The following is a 12146-nucleotide window of genomic DNA, read 5'->3' on the forward strand; positions in this document are numbered from 1 at the left end:
GGATCAGATTAAAATGAAAAACATTACTTTTTGACCCGCTTCCCTCCGTTTGAGCAGAAATATCCCATGCATGGCTCTGGATGGCGTACAACTCTGCTCTAAGTTTCCAATGTAGAGTTTGCCCAGATCTTGGTGACTTTAGGCCCCTGCGCTCACAAAAATCATGCATGTACACTGTAGGTTGGCATAGAAATGGACAGACCCAGAGCACGGCTCTGTGGGATTGAGAGGCCCACCATTTGCACCCCTACTTTTCTGAGTCTGACCTTTCTCAGTTCACCGGGCTCCTGAGAAAATAAAGTTGAGGCGGATGAAGATTACAACTGTAGAACGGGTCTCCTAAATGTCACCTGCAGAAAGAGAATTGCACACTAGCCACTCTCATTTAAAATGGTTGTCTAGTTCATTGAAACAGCGTTCTGTGTTTCATTTGTATGAAATATAGGTATTGTATGTATGTATGGATAGTACACCAGATGGTGATTGTAGAGAGCCAGCAGACGGTAGTTTGAATTGCGGGGCACCTACAAAACATTCTCAATGTCCCTTGAAATGGAACATCCTCTAGAATGTGCATCCTAGCCCCTACATGCTTCATTCTTACCCAAAGGTGTTATTCCAATCAGCTTTTGAGTTAGCTGATGAGGTTGTGACTTCCTCTTTTGTGCATATGCTTTGAATCTCTCCGACAGGGAGCTCACAACCCCAACCCCTCCTTCTGGCTGATACTAGAGGACAAAGAGTGTGGATTGAGCAGTGTGGAAGAAATATGCACAAGGGCAGGTACCACCTGAAATCAGTCCCAGAGCTGAGTCTGTGGATTCCACATCCTCTGACTAAAAACCCAAAGGTGGTGTTCCAGGTTTCTCATCAGCCAGTGCCAGGGGCCCTACACCAATGGAGATTGTTGAAGACTGCTGAGCATCAGAGCTGGGGGGAGGTAACTGACGGACAACTATAGGCAGGTTGACACCTATTCTGAATGTCTTCACCTTTTCAACGCCCTTCACAGATGCTTGGAAACAGGCAACTGTCCTCCCATTGCCGAGGAAGACCTCCATAACTCTTCCATAATCGCTAACTAAAGATCGATCTACCTGCTACCATTCCTGGCCAAGGTCTTAGAGAAAATTATCAACCGATGCCTCACCGAATACATCACAACCACCAACTCCATGACACCACAAAGTCTAGAATCAGACTCAAACACAACTCAAACTGCCATCATCGCCACCATGGATGACCTCCGCATGACTCTGGATGCGGGATACAAGGCATACCACATCTTCTTGGAACTCACTGCAGCATTTGACATGGACTCCCACCCCATGTTTACCAAACGCCTATGTGACATCAGAATCCCAAGACATTTACTTTGATAGGTCTGCTCCTTCCTGTCTGGAAGATTCCTGTAAGCCAGGCAGGTACCATACACCTCAGAAGTCCACAACCTCCTCTGCGGAGTTACACAAGTATATTCTGTAACTCGACATTAAATGCATACATGATCCCTCGCCAGCATCGTCCGTTCTCACATCAACGTCCTCTCCTACACCAACGACAAAGAACACATTCTCTCCCTCACAGAAAAGACGCCCAGTACTCGGATCAAGTTTAATGCCTGCAGGACTTTAATCGCCCACTGGATGAACACCACTGACAATTCCAAAATCATAATATTTGAAAAGGGCACTCCACCTGGTTGTAAACAGAGCAAGAAACAACACTGTAGGAAGCTGGCTATCTATATAGTGTACTAAAAGAAGTACACTGTGCAGAGAGTGCAGTGAGTCCCCAATAGGTTGACAGGGGCAAAAGTAGATAATACTGAGGTTCCGTGAATTCTGAACCCGTTTTATAAAGGTCATGGTTTCGTTACGAATTTGATATTAGCGAACCGTAACTAGTTAGTACGACAAGTATGAGTGTTTTCATCACATTGGACCGATGGATTCACTACGTATTTAGGGATTTCGTTCGGAACCCTTGGGTTCCATTTTGTGTATGGCAGCCATTTTGTGGTTGCCCTCACATAGGCCGATGACTGTGGCTGAACAAGTCCTTAAGTACACGTACCTCCAGTTCGTGCTGACTCCTGTTTGACCTGAGTGAACTGACCCTGTTGCCTGAAGCTGACCTTGTTAAACCAGTTCCTGCCCTTTAGCTGATCAAGATTAAGGATCAGAGCACAGGACATCGTAAAACTTTATTGCACACAAATATGTCTTATCCTACTCTCACCTGTTTCTGCTCCTTTCTTTATGGTCTATTTACGATGGGGATGTGCCCTTTTTTATTATGGGTTCGTTCGACCTGTCTAAAGAAGAATGTTGGGTTTGACCAATGATTGATCATGGGCCGGGTAACTGAAAAGTGGGTTTTACCGTCATGCGATACTTTGGGTGTGGATACAGTTTGTAAATGTTAGGTATTTGTCTGGAATGTGATTTTTGGCATAAAAAGGGATGACTTGCTTTGCAAAATTCAGCAGTCTCCTGAGAACTCATACCGTGTTGACTTCTAGGACTTCTGTTACTGGCTGCAGCCAATAAATTTGATCTTTGACGCCACCAAGAAGTTTCCGTGTCTCTGTGTTCTAAGACAGGTGATACCCGAAGACTTTGGGCGTGCCCCTGGCGCCGCCGGGTCTTAAATAACCCGGTTCTTCAGTTGGCGCCCAACGTTGGGCGACTTCAGCGGTACCGGTTCAAGCCTGAAGATCGTGAGGAAATTCTGGAGGACGGCCACCACTTCATCTACCCCGGCATGTCGAATGTGGACTGAAGGTCTTTTCTGCGAGGCTTCCCGCTTTCCTGACAGCTACGAAGGACTGCTGCCCTGACTGTCGCCCTGTCTTGGACCCATTTGTGATGCTTTGTACGGCGAGACGATAGACGGGTCTTCTGGTGGCGTGACTGATACCTCAGTTAAGTATAAGTGGGTCGCTCCCAGTCCTTAGTCTTTGGTCCTTTGGTTCTTAGTTTGTTTGGTCCTTAGTTTTGATTTGAAAATTGCAATTTCCAAAGCCGAGAGTCTTGTATATTTACGAGTGTATAGGTAGAGATAATGTGAATAGAGAGAGGAACCCCTTGAAGAGAACAAGGGAATTGGGGTATTAAACCTAAGTCAAAACAAATTAATTCCCTTGGGTTGTGTACAGGAAAAGCCAAGAATTAGCTATGACACAGTAAAATTTATATCCGACAAGTTAAAAGTATGAGCAAAATTCAAAGTACATAACAGTTTATTGAAACATTAAAATAACATACAAAACACTTCAAAATAATGTTAAAGAACAATTAAAAACAAATTTATAATTTTGTGACCTGCACAAAAGTATACGACAGACAAAACTAAATTGTAAAACATGGGACTTGAAAATTACAAAGCGTACATTCACCATAAAAGTTTCAAACAACCCTGGTGTTATAACCTCACAATCTTATATACATCGGGGAGGAAAAGCATGAATTGTACATGAACTTGCGTCGACGCGTTTCGGTGGTTGTACGTGTAATTGGGTGCCACCTTTGTCAAGACTGTTATTTTCGTTGTCTGTCATACAGTTGGATCCTCATTGATCTCCTGTAGGTTTCTTATACGTGAGACTTCCTATAAATTGTAGAGGCTGTGGTTGTCAGATTTTTACCATCTGCAGGTTACTATTCCAATTCCTATCCCGTAGAAGATTAAGAAACTTGTCCAAATCCGTCAATCAGTGGACACTTTTATGCGACTGGTCGACCGCTGTACATAACATGCGCCGTGCTACGCTTCTGGGCCTGTTTATAGCATTAGCCTGAATGAATCGCTCAATATAAAGGGATAACTCGATATCAAAATTGATTGTGGAGGCGCGGTGTGCTGCCTTATCTTGGTTACGTGCTGGGGTATATCAGGTCATTTATATTGTCGTATCCCCTGTTCGAGCAGTAGCGTGTCTTCACTGCGGGTGTCTGTTTTCAAATGAGAGCTCTCATTTGAAAACAGACACCCGCAGTGAAGACACGCTACTGCTCGAACAGGGGATACGACAATATAAATGACCTGATATACCCCAGCACGTAACCAAGATTGACGGATTTGGACAAGTTTCTTAATCTTCTACGTATAAGAAACCTACAGGAGATCAATGAGGATCCAACTGTATGACAGACAACGAAAATAACAGTCTTGACAAAGGTGGCACCCAATTACACGTACAACCACCGAAACGCGTCGACGCAAGTTCATGTACAATTCATGCTTTTCCTCCCCGATGTATATAAGATTGTGAGGTTATAACACCAGGGTTGTTTGAAACTTTTATGGTGAATGTACGCTTTGTAATTTTCAAGTCCCATGTTTTACAATTTAGTTTTGTCTGTCGTATACTTTTGTGCAGGTCACAAAATTATAAATTTGTTTTTAATTGTTCTTTAACATTATTTTGAAGTGTTTTGTATGTTATTTTAATGTTTCAATAAACTGTTATGTACTTTGAATTTTGCTCATACTTTTAACTTGTCGGATATAAATTTTACTGTGTCATAGCTAATTCTTGGCTTTTCCTGTACACAACCCAAGGGAATTAATTTGTTTTGACTTAGGTAGAGATAATCCCTTGAAGTTTGAAGCTCGATTAGTGAGCGAAGATGCCTAATCGTAGCGAATTTGGTACTTGGTTTGGTTGTGGTTGTAACAGGGATTCCCAATTAGAGGATTCATGTCCGATACCTCCGGTTGGAACTCCGACTTATGAGCTCTACTCTAAACACGGCGTGGGCCCCATTATGTTTAATGAAGTATGGGTCCGATACACTAAGAAAGACGGTGTTTTAAAATGGCCACATCATGGTAGCTATGACACAGAGATTCTAGATAATTTGGAAGTTAAATTATTTAGGAAGAAAGCCCGGCCGGCAGTGTTTGACTCCTTTCGCCTTTGGCGTAAAGAAGCCAGACAACGAGAAATTAAACAGGCTAAAAGAGAAAAGGATGTATCAATAATGCAAGCTGCTAGGCAGTTTAAAGAAAACGAAGAAGATAAAGCAATTGAGGTGTCAGATAGGCAACATAATATGGCTATTGATAAATGTTATCCAGCTTTGCCATCTCTTCTTAAGAATGCAACGAAGGACCCTGAGAAGGATCCTTTGATGTCACATTTGTTGAGACTACCACCCCCTTATGCACAGAGTGCTACGGCACCACCGCAACCTCCAGTTGCACAACCTCTTGTTGCTGTTCCGCCACCGGCTCCTCCTCAGCTGGTTCTTCCTCCTACGGCGCAGCCTCCTCTGGGGCCGCCGACTTTGCTATCGGTTTTGTCTGGAACTACTTTGCCTTATTCTCCTGTACCTTCAACTTCTCTTGCTACTAACCCTACGCTTCTATCACCTCAAAATACTTTGTCTCCTGTCCTTATGACAGCTTCTCCTTCTGCTCGACAACGAATGACTGATACTGTTACTGGTCTTTTGTCTCGTTTCTTTGGGTCATTGAGTATGACCCCTGTTTCTGCACGTAAACAAATGCGTAGTCAGCTACCTGGTCCCGAAGAACGGGCAGTGTTAGATCTCTTGGCTCGCAGATGGGTTTCGAATGTTTCGAGGTATAATTTAGAGTCAGTTATGGATGTTTTCCAGCAGTGGGAAGCACCCAAGCAAAGGTATGTTTTTGAAGTTATGTGTACTTTCCTTCGTGAGGAATGGGAAGATAATGTTTTGGGTTCAGTTCCTGTAGAATTGCTAAATGTCCAGTCTGAGTTTGCGAAAGGGACGATAGTGGGACCCGGAATTGAGAATGCAGTTGCGATGGTACTTGCGTTAAGGAGCGATTTCCCTTCTCAGCGACTGTTTGAGCCTGATTCCGCAGTTAGGAGGAAAGTGAGACAGTATACGATGAGAGAAGTTCCTCCAGCGTGGCGTGATGCGGTAGCTGCTGGTCCGAATAATGTTCCCCCAGCTATACCAGCACATTTTCAAAGAGTATGGTACAGGTGCCATGGAAGAGAGTAGAAGTTTTGGCCCTTAAACAGTCTTTACCTGATCCCCGTACAAATCCAGCTGGCTATTACAAAGAATTGTCCCAGACAGTTGACGCATGCATCATGAATTTAGCCGACATAGATATGCTGTTGGGTAATGTAGTACCTCAACCTCTGTGGGCAAAAATTTGTCATGAGGATCATGCAGTTGAATTAGGTGACACATGGCTCAATATTGCTGCTGCGGACGCTAGACAGGTTGGTGGTGCTAAACCTGAAGCTCTAGTGGCAGATCTACCTGGCAGAATTATAGATCTTATGAAAACGATGATGCCAGCGTTACGAGTGAATTGGGACAAGTTAGCAGCATGTAAGCAGAAGAAGGACGAAAGTGTATCTGATTTCTTCATTAGGTTTGAAGAGACATTTATAGATCATAGTGGTCAGGACATGAGTAAAGAGGGTGGGCAAAGATTATTTGTGGACAAATTTGTCTTTAATTTGCTCCCTGAACTATGTAATAAGTTGAAAGATTGTGAAAGTTCTTGGGCTGTTTCCTCGTCTGCCCAGATATTGGCAACTGCACAGTACTATGAGAATAGGGATAAGGACGAGAAAGATAGAGTAGAGAAAAAGACTAAAGATTTAAAGACGAAGGTTCTTTTGCAGCAGGCGTATCCGCCTCGCTCGAATCAGCAAGAGTCACAGCAACGCCCACAGTTTCAGCAACCTCCGCCATTTCAGAGACCGCAACAGAACGCTGGGTATTTTCCTCCAAGACCCCCCTTGGGTTTGAATCAGTGTGCGTATTGTAGGGAGGAAGGCCATTATAAAAATGAGTGCCCTGTGTTGCGACAGCGCGCGAGTGGTATGACGGCCCGAGAGGCCGTGGTGGTTTTCGGCAAGTATCTAGGGGTAGAGGACGTGGTGCGTTTCCTCAGAACGAACGTTCCTTTCCCCCACAGAATTCTATGAATTGCTTTGATCAACAGAAAATTGCATCTGGTCAGTCGACTCAGTACTATGCTGATGACTATTATGTTGAGAGTGAGAATGCGGACTATAATGATTGCTAGGACAGCCATGGACAAAGAGAGGGTGTAGTGTCGGTTCCAGTAGATCAGAGTGGGCCTTATGTTGCAGTAGCCACATCGGGTGTGGTAGAGCCTTTTCTTTTGGATACTGGTGCAGCGAAGAGTTCTATCATGCACTCTAAAATCCCTGGCGCACCTTTGTCTGGCTTAACAAATGTTTCGGTAGGATTCTCTGGCGCCCCAGTTCGTAATCCAGTTTCTAGTCCTTTGTCTCTTTCTATAGGGCCTTGTGAATTGGAAGCACCTCTCATTTTAACAACAGGTTGTGGTGAGAATTTGTTGGGTTTGGATTTGTTGAAAAGGTTGCATGCAACATTACGTTGTTCTCCTGCGGGAGTACAGCTTACATTGGGTAAGAAAGTGATCTCTCCGATGTATTTGTCTAAAGATCGGCTTCCACCGGAATTGCGTTCTCTCCCTGATACTTTTTGGGCTACTGGTCCTAATGATGTGGGTCTTTTGGAGATTCCACCTTACGTTGTAACGCTTAAAGCGAATGTTAAATTGCCGCGCATTCCCCATTATAGGATTTCTAGCGATGGTGAAAGAGCGCTTTTAGCGATCATCTATGATTTGGTTGAGAAAGATGTGATTGAAGAAACGAGAGGTAATGTGTGTAACAGTCCGGTTTTGCCTGTCCTAAAGCGCACTGACTCTTCTCAACCACCTGTTTACAGGTTTGTGATCGATCTTAGAGAGGTTAACAAAATTGTCGTGCCAGTTTCCAGTTGTTCCGGATATTACTGCTTTGTTAACTTTGATTCCTGCTTCAGGTGCTTGGTTTTCGTTTATAGATCTAAAGAATGCTTTCTTCAGCATTCCAATTGCAGAGGAAAGTAGAGATATTTTTGGCTTCTCTTTAGGAGGCCGAAGCTTCCGGTTTAAGAGAGCTCCTCAAGGCTATTGTGAAAGTCCTTCTATTTATAGCCAGGCTTTGAAAACTCAGCTTGATACTCTTGCGTTGCCTGCTGGTGCTGCTCTTATTCAGTATGTGGATGATCTGTTAGTAGCCGCTGATGATGAGAAAACTTGTAAAGAAGCTACTCTTTCTTTGTTGCGACATTTGTCGGACTTGCACCATAAAGTGTCACCTTCTAAGTTGCAGTATTGTTGCCAAGAAGTGACCTACTTAGGTCATCTCTTGTCAAAGGAGGGAAGAAGGTTGACCCCAGAACGAATTCAAGCGATTGCTCGAATGACTGTGCCAAGCACACAGAGAGAAGTGCGTGCTTTCTTGGGTATCACGTCGTATTGTAGACAGTGGATTCCAAATTTCTCTCTATTGGCCAAACCTCTGTTGGCATTGACTTGCAAGGATACACCGAATCCTCTTCCGTGGTCTGACGATTGTCAGAAAAGTTTTTCTGAGTTGCGTGATGCATTGTGTTCTGCTCCTGTGTTGGGTACTCCAGACTATAACAAGCCTTTCACATTGTATGTGCACGAGAGAGAGGGATGTGCGTTGTCAGTGTTGACACAATCTTTTGGGGACAAGCAGCGTCCATGCGCGTATTTTTAATCAACGTTAGATCCGGTAGCTAGAGCGTTGCCGAGTTGCTTGAGAGCTACAGCGGCAGCGGCTGTTTCTATCCGACAGTCTGCTGGACTGGTGATGGATAATACGTTGATTGTGATGGTTCCGCATGCAGTGGATACCTTATTAAACAGGACTAAGACACAGCACCTTACTAGTGCACGTCTTTCAGGCTACGAGTTGACACTGTTGGCTAGCCACGTCCACATCAGAAGATGTAACGTGTTGTATCCAGCTACGTTATTGCCGATCTCTGTGGATACAGATGGTCAGGAACAGCATGATTGTCTTTTGAGGACGGAAGAGGAAACAAACGGGAGAGTCGACTTGAAAGACACTCCTCTTTTGGATCCTGATGGTACACTATGGGTTGATGGTTTGTGTTTTAAGCTTCCGAATGGTGAGACGACTGCAGCGTATGCTATCACAACTTTAAATACAGTTGTTGAGACAGCACGTATACCACAGAATTCTGCGCAAGCAGCAGAGTTGATTGCACTGACTAGAGCGTGTGTGTTGTTGGAAGGAAAACGAGTGAATGTTTATACCGATAGTCAGTATGCGTTTGGTGTTGCTCACAGTTTTGGGCGTTTGTGGAGAGAGCGTGGGTTCCTTACTTCCCATGCAACTAAAATCCAGCATGGATAGTTGATGAATGAGCTTCTCGAATCACTTACTTTGCCGAAGCAAGTTGTGATTGTGAAGTGTAGTGCTCATCGGAAGGTTACGGATGATGTTGGCCATGGTAATGCGTTTGCGGATGAAGTTGCGAAAGACACAGCAAGAAATCTGATGAGTCGAATGTATGTGGCAGGCCCTGCGAGATGGATTTGTGATGTTGGAATGTGCAAAGATACGATTGAGAGTGTGAAATCGATACAGGCTGAAGCTACTGAAAGTGAGAAGAATGTTTGGAGAGAAACTACGGGTAGATTGGATTCGACTGGTTGTTGGGTTGAATTGTCAGAACACCAAAGATGGATGTTGCCAGATGCGTACGTGCTTGCAGTGGTTACGATGGCACATGGTTTGTCTCACATCAGTGTGAAAGGGATTTGTAAGTTGTTGGCTCCAGTATGGCAGAATGCTGGAATTCCCAAATGTGCGGAGAATGTGGTCAAGAATTGCATGGTGTGTTTGATGTATAATCCTGGCAAGGGAACTCCAACTCCAGCTGGTCACTTTGCGCCTCCGACTTATCCGTTTGAGGTTCTGCAATTGGATTTTTTCCACATGGAAAGGTGTAACAACCTGAAATACGTCCTTGTAGTTGTTTGTGCCTTTTCTAGATGGGTAGAGGCATACCCCCTAAAAGACAATACGGCCTTGTCCACAGCTAGAGTATTGCTCAAAGAATATTTCCCTAGGTTTGGGTTGCCAAGGATGGTGTGGAGTGATAATGGAAGTGAGTTCGTGGGGAAGATCATGAAGAGAGTGTGTGAGGGTTTGGGAATCCGACAGAAGTTCCATGCTGCAAATCACCCCCAATCAGCTGGACTAGTGGAATGTTACAATGGCACTTTGAAGCTAAAGTTAGCTTAAATTCAGGCGAGTTCTGGTCTTCAATGGCCAGATGCTTTGCCGTTGGCACTTTTGTCAACTAGAACTACAGTACATTCCCGGATTGGCCTTAGTCCCTATGAAATTGTTTTTGGCCGTCCGGCGAATGTGTGGGGAGTGCCGAGGCCAGTGAAGTTTAGTGACATCGAATATCCTGTGTTGGTGGACTATTTGTATGATTTGACGGCTAAATTGCGTGTCTTGCATCAACAGGTTCATGATAACTTGCCACCAGCATCTGTGGATCCAGGTCACACCATCAATCCCGGTGACTGGGTCCTAGTGAGGAATTTTCAGCGGACCAAAAACGAGCAGCCCCGCTGGACCGGCCCCCACCAAGTGCTCCTGTCCACAAGAACTTCGGTGAAGGTCGGGAAGAAAAATTGGATTCATGGCGTACATTGTAAGAGGGTGCCTGTACCTCTGCCGTACGACCAGTGGATCCGTGATGGTGTTGGTGATTCAGAGACAGAACGAGTACCGAAGTTCATGTCGTTTAGCGATGCACATCTAGTAGGGACAAATTCTGAACGAGAGGACGACGACATTCTACAAGCAGCTGTACTTCCACAATTGAGATTGGACACCACTGAGCCTGAACTTTTATTTACAGATCACACAGTGCCTGGTAAAGGCCGTTATAATTTACGACCGAGAAACAATTGACAATTAAAGTTTAATTTTTTTTTTCTTTTCTCCTCCTTTTGCTTTTGGAGAACTGCACTCTCTCATCCAAGAAACTGTTTTGGCCTATTTTTCTTTTTCGAGCTGCCATCCGAGCTAAGCTGTAGGGTCGCGGTATAAAGACTTGGGATTGCAGGCCATAGACACAAGGTCGACGGTTCTGGTTGGTTTCAGAGCGTTCCCTGGACTGACAGACGCATTCCTTAGCACGGAAGAACCAACTGCCGCGAACAGCACGGTTAGAGGATGGAGTTTCCTGGGACAGAGAGAGCTGCTGAGAGAAAGAACTCTAAAATGAAACTGTGTAAATTAATGTACAGCAAATGTTTTCTGATAACATGTGTCCTGATGTTTTTAAGCATGACGTTAGCATTGGCGGGTGGGATTGTTTTCGCTACCCAATTGACTTCTGCACCCACCTCCCAGCCTATGTCTTTTTCTACTGCTACTTCTGTGCATTCTTTTCATGTCCTACCTGAACACGAGCAGATTAGAAGGTCAGAATTTGTACATAACACATTCATACAGCTACTACACCAGCATCAGTTGGTAGTGAACATTACTAATTGCTGGGTGTGTGGTCTTATGCCACATACTACAGGTAGAGTTGTTCCTTATCTGATTTTACCGTTTAGTCAGAATGGGTCGATATGGGCTTTTCAGACTATGTTCATTTACGCTCTGGAAGTTTATCCTCTACATTCCATGAGAGATAACTTAAGTAATCAAGCTTTGGTGAAGGGAGTTATGAATATGAGCAGAGATATCGACACGTATAGGACTATTCCTAAGGAAGAGTTAGCGGCTTATGTTGGATGGAACACGACTGGTTACAGTGTTAGTCTGAGTGAAAGGCAGAAACGAAAGAGGTCACCTCCGATTTGGGTCGTACCCCACCGAGGTCAATTTTGTCTGCAAGGTATTGGCAAAATTCCGAAAGCTCAGCTGGGGAAGAGTGCTTGTACTCAGACGTACGTTTTTACGTCTCAATCTTCCCCGCCGTTTTTGGCAGCTAAGGGCACATATTTTGTTTGTTACAACAGAGCATATACATGGTTGCCCCCTGATTTTTCGGGAACATGTTATGTTGGATACTTGTTGCCTCCTACGTATACTGTTGCTTCAGATTACCACAAGACGAGAGTTGTTAGAGGTGTCTTCGATCAGGAAGATACTGCTGGACAAGAAGTGGGAGACTTCTTCAAGGGTTTCTTACCGTTTTGGGGACCTATGGCTAACAGTAGAGGTTTACGACAGTTGACGAGAGTGGTTGAATCCACCATAAACGAAACTGCTGGTGCCCTTA

The 12146-nt window shown here is 44.4% G+C and overlaps 1 protein-coding gene across 2 annotated transcripts in view; it reads right to left on the reverse strand.

The window, feature by feature from the left end:
• Positions 1 to 12146, reverse strand: part of LRBA (LPS responsive beige-like anchor protein) — a 2244423-nt gene that overhangs the window by 91858 nt on the left and 2140419 nt on the right. The window lies entirely within an intron of this gene.

The sequence above is a fragment of the Lissotriton helveticus genome, chromosome 2_1, assembly GCF_964261635.1.
Source record: "Lissotriton helveticus chromosome 2_1, aLisHel1.1, whole genome shotgun sequence".
In the NCBI taxonomy this organism is placed as follows: Eukaryota; Metazoa; Chordata; class Amphibia; order Caudata; family Salamandridae; genus Lissotriton; species Lissotriton helveticus.